We start from the raw sequence: 13,769 nt of genomic DNA on the forward strand, positions 1-13,769 counted from the left end.
TAACTGGGTTTTCTTGACAATTACGGTAATTATTTTCGTATGTAAGACGAGGTAAGACACGTCTAGCTAAATAAGTATTTGTAAACTTATACAACGTGCTCTTTTTGATTGCCTGAAACTTTAAGGGTATATTCTATGAATAAATAAATAAATATCCTTGGACATTTTACACTGCGCTTCTAGTCCCAAACTAAGCCAAGCTTTTACTATGGGTACTAGACAACGGATATCCCATCAAAAACAATACTTGTCAAAAAAACCAAGTCTCGCAACTCAGTTGTTCTACAGTAAAAAGTTGTGAGATCCATGTAATACCAAGTCCAGGCCAGGAAATCTTTAACGTTTTACATAAATTATTGACTTGGCCATCGCACTAAATAATTTAATTTACACGTGTTTTCATGCGATGGCCAAGTAAATAGGTATATTTAGCTAATAGCTAATGAAAATTCAGCCTTCTAGTTTTATCCACAACGAAGTTACAGGCGCTCGAAAATGGCCTGAATTGCTTCAAATTCAAAATTCAAATTCAATAATTTATTTGCTAGAATACATAATTACATGCCCGTTTTACAAAGCAGATCTTATAGCTAATATGATTCCCATTTATTCAGCCTGCAAGCAGACGTACAAATATTTTATCAGTCAGATTATTATTTAACATACAATGTCACAAATCAAATTAATTCAAATCAATTCGAGAAAAGAATGGTACGGAGGTGCTCGACTTGGTGGGGGCACTGCCGTGCCCCCAGATAACATACTTAAATACTTTTTTTTGTTAATACATACTTATTATACATAGAAAACACCCAGTCAAATACAAACAAAATAATATGTTTCATGCACACAAATGTTTGTACTGTGCGGGAATCGAACCCGCCACCTCCGGAATAGTAGTCCGTTTCGAACCACTACTACAACAAACGGCTGACAAACTAGCCGAATAAATAGGTACTAGTTAAAATATCTTAAGAACATGTGTGCTTATTTTCGAAGATATCATCAATGTTAATAATATAGATGAGAGTATAGTCTGATGTGCTGTCGCACATGTGAATTCGAGAGTTATCTGTATCATGCTTCACCAATTGGAATATCTACATTGATATGTTATACCTACCTCACTGAGCAATAGGTGAACAGGGATAGAAATATCCACAGGGAGCTCACGTTCAAGTTCCTTATAAAATTGAGTAGGTATCATACTTGATGCCATGAGGTCTCTGCCCTTATACCTACTAGATTATTAATTAATTAAGACACTATTAACAGAAGAGATGGGGCAATTTTTTTCAAACTTTTTGTTTGGACAACTAAGTAGACGTACCATATTAAAATTTATGGATTTAGAATTTAGGCTTTGCAATCACAGATCTGTTTTCTCAAATAACTAATTCTAGTAATGTAAAAAGTATAGACAGGATCATAATTACCTGTTCGTGACTGAAGACCTACTGAAATTCTTTATAACTATGCTAACAATCTTTATTAGCCCGTATTACGAAATTCTCGCACTATTACTATTCTAATGGATTTGCGCATCTGCGGAGATAATAATTAGAGCACACTATCACGATACCGTGCATTAGCGGCGGCCATGCTCGTGATTATGTGTTAAGCCCTCTACACACGATGCTGAACATTCGCTGGAGTGACGGTTCGCGCGAACATTGTTTTTGAAACTCCGTTAGGAAGATATGCCTGTAATAATAAGAAAGAAAAGGACTCTACATGACCTGAACATTTTCTGGGACTAGAATTGACTACTTTAGGTTAAGGGTGAGACTTAGAATCAAAGAATTTTTGCTTGGACTGATGCTCTCAAAACAGAGTTACAAATAATTGTAATAATAATATCTTGTAAAAATATAGACTGAATGCAAATAGGAAAGTATTCAGTTTAATATACTTAGGTGTCTACATTGTAAAAGCAAATGAAATAATGATAAGTTCTAATTTAATTTTTAATTAAAAAATATGTATTAGATAACTTTATTAATTTCTAAGAATTTTCAACTCTCTGGAACTTCCTATCAAAAAGTTTCTTAAGGAAAACAGTTTTGACTAAAATCAAATCAGTATACGTCTATAAGGAAAAACTTGTTTTCAAATTAAGTTCACTCTCAATAAACGCTGCTAACATTAGTAATTATTATATCAAAAGGTTCGTGATCGTGAGGGCGAGGCATAATAATATGGAGGCATTTATCTTAGGCCCACAATGTTGGGTATTATGTTCATTATCCATTCGAACCTATGCACTAAGTATGTATTTAACTAAAACTAATGTATTGATACCTACAATACTTACACTAAGAGAGATGAATAAATGGTTTACATCCCATGAATATCTCATCAAAGAAAACAAACATAAAGTACAACCTTCTTATTTTTTTGTCGGTTGAAAAGTTGAAAAAAGCCAGCGGGAGTGAGGTCGAGTCTTGTCGTGAGTCCCTTATCGAACGCTTAAATTTGGCCCTTCAGGATGTCTCTGATTGGGGCGATGTCAATCTGGTCCAATTTAACGCGTCCAAAACACAGGCGTGTCTGTTCTCCGCCAAACGAAGTCCATTTCGTCTGGCTCCAACATTCCGAGGTGTGCCTGTTAAAATCACCGAGCGACTCCAACTTTTGGGTATCGAAATGTCCAGCAAGTTGAACTTTGGCGAGTACATCGAATCCATAGCGAAAACTGCTGCCAAAAAACTTGGTATCCTCTCGAGGGCAAGGCAGTACTTCTCCAATAAGCAAAGGCTGCAGTTATATAAAGCACAGATCCGACCTTGCATGGAATACTGCTGCCACCTCTGGGACGGCTCTGCCAAGAAATATTTGGCTGCTTTGGATTCGGTGGAAAGGCGTGCCAGGAGACTAATCGACAGCCCGACCCTTGTTGAAGCGTCGCTCCAGGAACTTGACCACCGCCGTAAAGTTGCTTCTCTAACGGTTTTCTACAGGCTACACTTCGGAGAATGTGCGAAGGAATTATATAACTTAATTCCACCAGCCCCTTTCCATCACCGGGGAACCAGACGCAGGCTAGCGTACCACCCCTACATTGTCGACATTCCACCAGCTCGCACTAAGCGTTTCGACGACTCCTTTATAATGCGAACAGCTAGGGACTGGAATTCGCTGCCTGCTGCTGTATTTCCTGAACACTATAATCCGGGCGTTTTCAAGGCGAGAGTGAATAGGCACTTACAGGGCAGATATGTACCATCCTAGACTGCATCTCACTTAACACCAGGTGCGATTGCGGTCAAATACCTGCCTTGGCTAGCATAAAAAAAAAAAAAAAAAAAAAAAAAAAAAAAAAAATGGAGTGTGCAACTTTTTACACGTGGCGAGTAATGGACGTGTATGATGGGACATTTTACACTGTTTTGTGAACTGTGAAACGTCATTAGTTCCACACCGTGAAACAAATACCTACTCGGCATAATTCATTGGGAAATTTCATCCTCTATTTTATATCAATTTATTTTCGCACGAATGTCCTAAGGCTAGGTCGTAGGTACCTCTACAGTAAAATTCACCAAAATTGTTTCAGTTGCTGAGAAAACGTAACAGACAGACATTTATTGTATTGTTCTATTGTTCCTATTCTAGATGTTAAAAACATTAAATATAAAGTAGCTCTAAAGCTTATCAATCTTTATTGTTATTATACATTATTTAACCCTTATTCAAATAAAGTAATTAATCGAACAAAAACACAAGTAGTCGTCTTCATTTCGCATTTAAACTTAAGATTTCGACCTTATCCCTCTCATAATAGTGGATATTATCTATTAAGGTTCCGATGTGGTTAATTGCACCCCAGCTGGTGAATTTAATTAACTAATTAAGAAGGTTTGTGGAAAGTAAACGCGTTTGTACTAACTTTCAATGTTCTTATGCTTTTAAATAAGTTGCTTGAACATGTAGACTTGTAACTTTGTTATCTTACAAATTTGTTGCTGGCAGTTTGGCCAGCAATCCTTTTTTGATATTGTTTATGGTTTTATACTTTTTTTAAATATTGTTTTTTTTAGTTTTTGAAGTTGCTTTTGTACGCTCTTGTGTTCTAATGTATTGAGCAATATACCTACTGTTTTGGCCCTTTTTTGGTGTTTCCTTGCTTCTTGCATATTATGATCATCACCGGCAGGCCTATCTATCTATACAGTCCACTCCATCGTTTTTAACAAAATTAATGAAAAGAAAAAGATTTTATTTGTTTTTAGCTTTCTTCTATCGTGAGAGTTTTATAAATGATGGATTTCCCGAACTTGGTGTCAGATATTCTTTGCCGTCTGATCGATGTAAGACCGAAATAAACTGAAAATAATTACTCTTAAATGTCAGTAGTTAAGTAAATTCAGTTTATTATTACTACATTTTGGACAATCAAGGTGAAAAAAGCCTTCTGTGTAAAAATAAAATTGGTAATCATGACAAAACATATTTTCAATTTGCCTTCTTTTTGGTTTTCGTTTTCGGGGAAAAAGGCCAATCGAGTTTGCGGTTTGATTAAATACATATTTTAATAACACACTATAATATGCAGTGGCAAGAAATCCTGTAAAATTCGATAGAATTGTTTTTGATGGTGAACAATAATAATAATTATGTACTGTTGTCCAGTACTTACCTACATATTTTTATTGTTCACGTTGAAAAATTGAAAAAATGTTTTATACTAATTCCCTGATCAGCTGTTATACTTTCTAAGGGACATTAACTTATTTTTTACAGAATTCGATGTTTTACTATCCCATAAGTAGTTGTTGAGCACTATAATTACCGCTTTTTTGGTTGCGACAGGATTTGTTACACCCTGTATAAGAAAGATGACAGACCTTTGAACGTGCAGTGTACAGACAGCGGTACATAAACCTAAACACTGTCGCATCTTCTGTACTTGAAAATAAGTGCTATTTTGGAACAAATATGTAAGTATAGTTTGATTGTACGTGCCGAGGTGACCGCCGTAATGAGCAAACAAGTGGCCACAATGACTTGATGAGCCTCCGGACTCGCATGTGATACGTACGATGTACGTAACTAATTTGTTATATACAAACTTCTATGTACAGAAGACAGCATATACTGGGCGCTTCTCATCTTCACACTAATATTTATAAAGGCGAAAGTTTGTGTGTGAGTGTATGTTTGATACTTCTTCAAGTCTAAACGGCTGGAGCGATTTTGATAAAAATTGGTATGGAGTTAGCTGACACCCTGGATTAACACATAGGCTATGATTTACCGTGGGTAACACCGCGGTGCACAGCTAGTATGTCTATAAATCTACAACGGGACCACTTTATTACAGAAAAAATTACATGTTTGAAAGACAAACTGCGCTTCGCTTACGCGTAACTTCGAACTTATTTTCAACGAAGTACCTACAAAACTTAGTTACCTACCGTTGACACACCCTAACCCTTGACACGCCCCTGTCTCTTGACTATTCGTTCGTCTCGTCATTATCCTACTAATATTATAAATGCGAATGTTTGTGTGGATGTCTGGATGTTTGTTACTCTTTCACGCAAAACTACTGAACGGATTTTACAGTAACTTTACAGTATTATTGTTTATAACCCAGATTAACATATAGGCTTTAATTTATGACGATTTGTGACTAATAAATTTCAATAAATAAATAAGACGTGTCTAAAAAGCGCCATCTATCGTCATTGGTTAAAATCAACAGCGCTGGACAAACTACTGTTTTTGACGTTCGTAAATACATTTCATGCGGGGGAAGCCGTGAAACGCCATCTATCAACATGATATAATTCTAACTACAGATTTTACGTACTCCACGCGTACGAAGTCGCGGGCGGCCGCTAGTTCGTTCATATAACTGTCCAGATCCATGACTGAGATATTCTCATTAACTTTGCGAGTTGTGACAGTTATGAACAACGCATTCATGCCTGTATTCACAAACGATACTTGCTTAAATAAAGCAGCAAATCGAACGCACAGCGTTGAATAGAGCTCTGTGATTGATTCGTGCGTCACCCTGTGCGTCCACGCGCCCTTTGAGACTATTAGTACCTAGTAGTTAGGTATTATCTTTTTTTTTTTTTTTTTTTTTATGTGATAGGAGGCAAACGAGCAGACGGATCACCTGATGGTAAGTGATTACCGTCGCCCATAGACACCCGCAGACCCAGGGGCGTTACAGGTGCGTTGCCGGCCTTTAAGGTAAAGATACGCTCTCCTCTTGAAAGCTTGCAGGTCGTATCCGTCCGGAAACACCGCAGACGACAGTCCATTCCACAGTTTGGTTGTACAGGGCAGGAAGTTTCTAGAGAAACGTACTGTTGTGGACTGCCAACCATCTAAGTGATGGGGGTGGAAGTGCTGTCGGGTAGATCGGTGGCGAAAAGTGGCGGCAGGAATAAGTCCGGATAATTCTTCGGAGCACTCCCCGTGATACATGCGATAGAAGATGCACAGTGAGGATACATCTCTACGCAGCGCCAAGGGGTCAAGCCGATCCGAAATGTCCTGGCAGTCAACGATTCGAGCTGCTCTCCGTTCAATGCGGTCCAGAGGGAGAGGCTGGTACTGGGGCGCACCTGCCCAAAGATGAGAACAGTATTCCATATGAGGCCGAACTTGCGCCTTGTAAAGTTGCAGACGATGGGCTGGAGTGAAATACCGTCTCGATCTATTGAGCACACCAAGCTTCTTCGAGGCTAATTTAGCCTTACCCTCTAAATGACCACGGAACTGGACTTCGCTCGATATGTCGACACCAAGGATTCCGATATTGGCTGAGGCAGTTAGGGGAGTGCTCTCGAAACAGCGGGATACGACAAACGGCAACTTTTTGGCGGTGAACGCGCAAACTTGTGTCTTTGTAGTTAAGTTATGTTTATGAGTTCCATACAACTTAATAGCAAAAGTTGTTTCATTTCTCGAGTTATTAATGTAAATTCATTTATGCCTTTGCTAAGATGTTTGAGAATGTTTAACATTTTGCGAGTGTTTTCGCGAAACGCTTTCAAGATTTACGTTGCCGAATGAATTTATTCGAATGAATTCGCACGATAAATGAATTATTGACAGCGTTACATTGAAACCATTAACCAATAATTTCAACAGACAAATCCCTAAATAAACTCTTTAGGTACTTTAGCTCTGAAAGCCCGATTACATTCTCATTTAGAAGTTTTTGGAAATCAATATAATTAGTCAGGTGATTTGGCATAAACTTTATACATATAATATATAGCTGTGCCCGCGACTTCGTACGCGTGAAAACCCGTTATCGCAACATTTTTCATTTCTGCTCTGCACCTACTACTCGTAGCGTGATGGTATATAGCCTATAGCCTTCCTCAATAAATGGACTATCTAACACTGAAAGAATTTTTCAAATCGGACCGGTAGTTCCTGATATAAGCGCGTTCAAGTAAACAAACAAACACACAAACTCTTCAGCTTTATAATATTAATAATATAGTATTCGATAAGTTTATGCCAAATCATAAAACTGTTTTTGACAGCTCTTAAAAATTAATTATCTCGATTGGATAGGATCAACCGCGTGATACAGGTATAATAATTAAAATAAGCTAAAGTAACTCATAAAAACTTGATTTTTGTGAAGTTTTACTTTAGTTAGATCATTTAAAAAAAAACTGAACTCAAAAAATTACGTCAAATATGTGTACCTATATCATTCCATGCAAAATTGCCTAAAGAAATAGCGTTTTAATAGCTCATAAATTGTGTTCGACAACCCAACCTACGAGTGATATCAAACGCGGATGACTCTATCTACAAAGAAAGGAGCATTTTGACAGCTGTCAAATGCTGCTATTATGAGCGTTTACGCGAAGCGCGGCGTTTCAAGGGGCATCATTGGAAATGATTCGCGCGCGGCGTTTTTTAATAGTTTTCAAATGTTTATAGCAAAACAATAACAATGAATTATATATCGTTTCAAAGAAAATATTTTAAAGAAGATGTTATTTTATTATATTAAGCTATTTTTATGTTGAATTAAAGGAGAGTAATGGTGTAAAAATCACTTTGATTTTTGGGTATTACACGTTCTTTGAATTTGTAATTTCTTATTATAAAATGCTTAAATCTAAGAATTTTCTCAACTAACTATTTGCCTAAGGACCTATGCTATAGGATAAATGTTTGTTATATCGTTTTCACAGTATTTTTATAAAAATTTCAGCTTCTAAACTGACGCTAAAGTGGAAATTTGAAAACCTGTGTGGACTTATCTTGATAGAATTCTTAAATACTATACTAATCGAAATATTTTCTTAACTATTTAGACGAAGAAATTGCCTAATTATTTATGCCTATAACATATTTGTAATGTAAATGGTTAATGATTGTATAGGGTTGAAAAAGTACTGTTTTTGCGCCAAATGGCGTAAACGCTCTTAAGAGCTCACAAAAAGCATCACATTTGACTGATTCAATGGTCTGTAATCCCTCATTCAAGCACCGTCACTAATATCCACCACAAAACAGAAACCTCTATAAAACGAGTAAATCTTTTACTTTATCACAAGAACCTTTACGTCAACTTTTACCTCCGTTAATAGGCGTCCCTCCGGCATTTGTAACGAGGCTCGGAGTGCCTTCCCTCAACTTGCCTCCAACAGAGTCGTAAAAACTTTACTTCTTTGACATATAGCTTTGTTCTTCGCATTATGGCTGTTTAAAAGACTATAAGCTCTATAAATGTTGATATTCAGGTGCTTTTTTACATTGTATAGAGGCAGGGTTAAAATTATATACGCTTTTGTAACGAAACAACAAAAATAAAGGATTCTAATGAATTTTGGTTGCGCAAAAGGGATTTTAACGTGAAATAGACAGCAAAACAAGGTAAGTTTTAAAACAATTGCTAATTTTCAGGAAGGGACCCCATTATTTTTTTTTTTTTCAATTTTGAAAACATGTTTTATAAGCACATTGTCTATTTTCTAGAAATAGGATCAATGGTGATAACGAGTAAAATCAGTTGCTCTACATTATGGTCAGTCGATAATAACATTTGTGTAGGATAACGTATAGAGAACCTCCTCCTTTTGTTAAGTATGTAGTCGGATAAAAATACTTTTCCTCTTACTAATAAAACCTACACGCTCGTTGAACAGTGTTTTAAAGTGACGTTTAGTATGGAAATGTCATTTTAAAACAGTGTTCAACAACTGTGTAACTTTTTATTAGTAAGGAGGTTTAAATTCTACTTTCTTCTATATGTATAAAACATGCATAAATTAGTGAAAATTACGTATATAACATCACAGACAACGGCACAGCAAAGCATCTTATAAAGATATAATAAAAGTACTTATTTTTGCTTTGGACGACTGTACACCATCAAAATATCCTACCTCTGAAACGTTTGAGGAAGGGCGTATTATTACGAGCTGTCAATAAATATAACGTGTGGAATATATTTTCACGCACCGAGCCGGGTGTTCAGGATACAGCCTGAATAGAACAGCTACTACGTAGTAATTATTCGAATTAAAGATCTTTAACAGTATGTGGGCCCTTTTACACGCCTGAAATACGCATAGTTTGCCCTACCACCACTTCTAAAAGGAAACTGTCACCTATTTCAGCCTCATAAGCTTATAATATTTGTATTCTTTAATGCCGTATAAATTGGTACAAGGAACATCGGGCTTTATAGAAAAAATCGTTTGGCGTTGCTTTAAAACGCAAAAAATATACTTCTAAGATAGTGGTCGTAACAAGTGGTCGTACTTACGACGTAATGGTCCGATTTACATCTTGGTTAACAATGGGAGAGGAGTACACAAGTTCTACGTACGTTTGGTAATAAAACTCAATAGCTTAATGAACTTTACTAATATTCTTAATTTTTTGTTAGGTATCTATTCTTCTTAGTCTTTTTAGGTCACAGTGTCATTATTTATCACAACGTGCTGGCTGACTCCCATAGGCTGTGGTATCGGACCCCCAAAATAACATTTTGATAGTAAACACGAGGTCTCTTAGGCCCCATATGCTCGCTTTGACGAAGACTAAATATACTTACGCTGCAGCGCTTGTATAAGGTTGGATAAATATTATTGGACACCTTGTTATGTATGTATATTTCCTCTGGAATATGTAGATACGCTTTTAAATCGTTTCTAAATTGGTAAATGAACCACGTGGTCCAGTGGTAACTTTCTTTTTTGAGCCTCTCTTCACTTGAAGGTTATTCATAGATCAAAGTTGTTTTACTCTAGAGTCTACATATGTTCATTGATTGGAGGATTTATAAGATTTTAAACTTTCGCGTTCCATTTCGACTTAAATAGAAAGACAATGTAACAAATGACAATAATATGAGGGTAGTTGAAAATTTTCAAGCCCGCCCGAACGGACGACGCCGCGAGCCGCCAGTCTGCTTGTGACCACGGCTGCAGCATCGCAGCCGAAACGTCAAGCCGTGAGTACATAATAAATGTAACTCATTAATAAACGTCGCGTTAAGACCCGTGTCCTTTAATCTACCAAATTTTCCGAAAACGATGATTCCATTCTTCTAAGAGCACATTAAACTGTCTGATTGTTTTAATTACGTCTGTCTGACGGCTATGGCGGTTTTTTAGAATTTATTTATTTATTTATTTATTTATATTAGGAAGACCAGGGTTTACATAATTGATTATTTTACAATTAATAACACTTGATAACCACTTATAGGTCCCCACAGATAGAATTGTGGTGGATATTTAAAGAAATTATAAAAAACAGATATAATTAATATGGTACACGATACACCTAATGTTGTATTGAAGAGATAGCAATTTAACCATATTTGGACTTCCCGTTACCTCATATTTATAATAAAAAACATGATATTAAAAAAAACTACTGGATAGGATTGAAAAAACGCTCGCTTTTAAAACAAAGACCTTAAAGAGTCTTTGAGGAATTGAGTTCAGTAAAAGTTAAGTCATCATACACTTAAGAATCTTCATATTCAATCAGATTTTAAGTTAAATGTAGAAATGTATTATCCCTTTTCCAATGAACTCGCCTAATAACGTGTCATTCGTGTTACTCAAAGGTTTTCGGCACTAAGCCCAGCGAGTTTAATTTTCTTAAGGGCGAATAAAGATTTCACGTTCGTTCCAAGAAAATATTTTCGAAGCTCGCCATTTTGAGAGGTAGGGTTGCCACTTGTTGCTTGGGGATATGAATATTTTATCAAAATTTTATAATAGTCCGTACTTTACAAATTTTATGAACTACTTGCATTTGGCTGCGGCTTCTCTCGCATTTTGGTTTTTTGAACCCTCTGAATCTCTAAGGGGTGGATTTTGTATAATCCTTTCTTAGCGAATGTCTACGTCATAATAACTATTTGCGTGCTAAAGGGCAATTCAGTGGTTTTAACTTAATGCCTATGCTGGCCACGACAGATTTTGATGAAATTTCGTATGGTAACACCCGGATTAACATACATAGGCTACTTTTTACCCGACTGTCCAAAAGTAGGTAATAAATTTTAGTGTTACTTCTTCTACTATTTTTGGGACATCCTGTATAATTATTTACGACAGTACTATCTCAACGACAAACATGGCCAACTGGTAGTAACAGATAAATGAAATACAATTTCTTTGAAATTCATACCTAAGTACTTAGTACACAGCCCTATCTCGTTTGAGGTACCAGGCGGGTATAAGTTAAAAGGAGGGAATCCGATAATGCGGCAGCTTTGTCTACGTATCGACTGTTTTCCGTTATTATTTTCAGCTGCATTCCAGACTTAACGGAGATAAGAGGTAATGAAGGTCTCGATTGTCTCGATGGTTAACTTGGGTTTAATTAAAGGATAACAGGGTTACAAATATCGCAGAATATAAACGGTTTGAGATTTTTATTATGTTTGCGATAGGAAAATGGTTTTACATACTTATTCTTAGAGGCATTTTTATTATATTTTTATTTGTATTTTTTATTATGTTTGTACGCTTTGGAGCTCACGGGTCAAAAGTGGCCCGGTAGCTCAAAAACACAATATGTACCTCCCTACTCATTTCGTTATTTCTGCTGTTTCCGCAGACTCATTATACATAACTTATCTTTTTTTTGCAAAAAAGCTCAAATTGTTTAACCGTTACCTAAACAGTTACCAGGCGGCCATAAACTGCAGGGTTTGTTTTGCGAACAAAGGGTGTTGAGTACACACGCTTTATGCGGGCCTGGTCCTTTTAATTAATCTCGGACTTACAAAGCATTAATGTTGTAAGCGGTTTTTATCTTTAGGACTAAGTACTTGTTCAGTTTTTAAGTGTAATGACTGTTGTTTTTTGTACGACAAGCAGTGGCATAAGGTGTTATAAGATCAGTAGGCCTAAGATGCGCGCCTGATAACTTTTATCGACGTCAAAATGTATGGGCAAAATCGATAAAATGGCGCGATAACCGCTTATCACGGCGCGCATCTTAGGCCTACTTATAAGATTTTTTTAACTCGAATTGATTTAAATGTATATGAATTCGTCATTTTGGATAACGAGACAACGACAAGCAATAATAATGAATCTCATAAAACATTTATTTTTGCAAGTAGGCACTTTTACACGTCCCAGTATTAACCCTATACTGCTTCGGGACAATAAATGGGCCAGTGTTGAGAAGAAACTCAGCCACTATTGTCAGCGTCTTTTTCAAGGGTTTACAGTACAATAAAATTAAACCTACAGCAATATGATTAATATACTTCCACGTACAGATATTGTTGTTTCACCTTCACGCAAAAAGTACTCCATGAATTTTGATGAAACTTTACCTATGTATAACTAAGAACAATACATAGATAGAGCTTTAATAACTAAAAGTAAACATTTTATATCCTCTAACAATGCACCAAGGTTCTAGATGTTCGAAGACATATTTTAGAAATGCTTTCGGGATGCCGTGGAGGGGAGGCAAATAATGTTAAGTACTCGATTATTATATCGCCCCTTCCTTCGTATTGTGAATTGCAGAAGAAATATTCGTAAATAATGTTCGGCTTTTGTATGGTATGCGACACATTCTTTATGGCGTTAAAATAATTAATGGTTCGTTCCCCGAGAAAGCATTATATCATTTAAAACAAAGGTACTTACATTCCATAGCACGATTACGAATATACCTAAGTAATACCCACTTCTGTTACAGTGTTACTAGTTGTGTTTATTTTATGGTACAGTCAGCGTCAAACAGTTCGTGACAGCCAGTAACCAAAGAATTTATAACACAACCTTATATCTCAATTACAAAGACGCGTTGGGCTGCTTTTTTTTGGGTTTACCCAACGACTTATTAAGCTGAAGTGGCAATGGGCAGGGCACATAGTACGCAGAACTGACGCCTGATGGAGCAGCAAGGTTCTGGAGTGGAGGCCTCGTTCTGGAAAGCGCAGCGTAGGACGTTCACCCACAAGGTGGACTGACGACCTCATAAAGGTAGCAGGAAGGCGCTGGATGCAGGCCGCCACCAACCGACCATTGTTAAAAATCATTGGGCCTCCCCCAATACCCTTACGTCAAAATGTTTCAATTTTTGTGTCACCGTGTACGTGTACGTACGTGTGTATATTTTATTACGTAATATAATCAGTCAATTGGGCCTCCATCTGCCTGATCCTATTGTGTTAGGTCCTGACCTGACCTCTGATCTCTGACCTACAACTGCGTAGGCTTGATCGTGACAAATACATCGAGAAATGTTTCGTTAACAAATGGAAAGGATATTGCTAATCTGGA

At 36.7% G+C, this 13,769-nt stretch overlaps 1 protein-coding gene across 1 annotated transcript in view; it reads left to right on the plus strand.

Moving 5' to 3' along the window:
• The window catches only part of LOC135082489 (uncharacterized protein CG3556), a 144,747-nt gene that overhangs the window by 1,130 nt on the left and 129,848 nt on the right, over positions 1 to 13,769 (plus strand). The window lies entirely within an intron of this gene.

This window comes from Ostrinia nubilalis, chromosome 21, assembly GCF_963855985.1.
Source record: "Ostrinia nubilalis chromosome 21, ilOstNubi1.1, whole genome shotgun sequence".
NCBI lineage: Eukaryota > Metazoa > Arthropoda > Insecta > Lepidoptera > Crambidae > Ostrinia > Ostrinia nubilalis.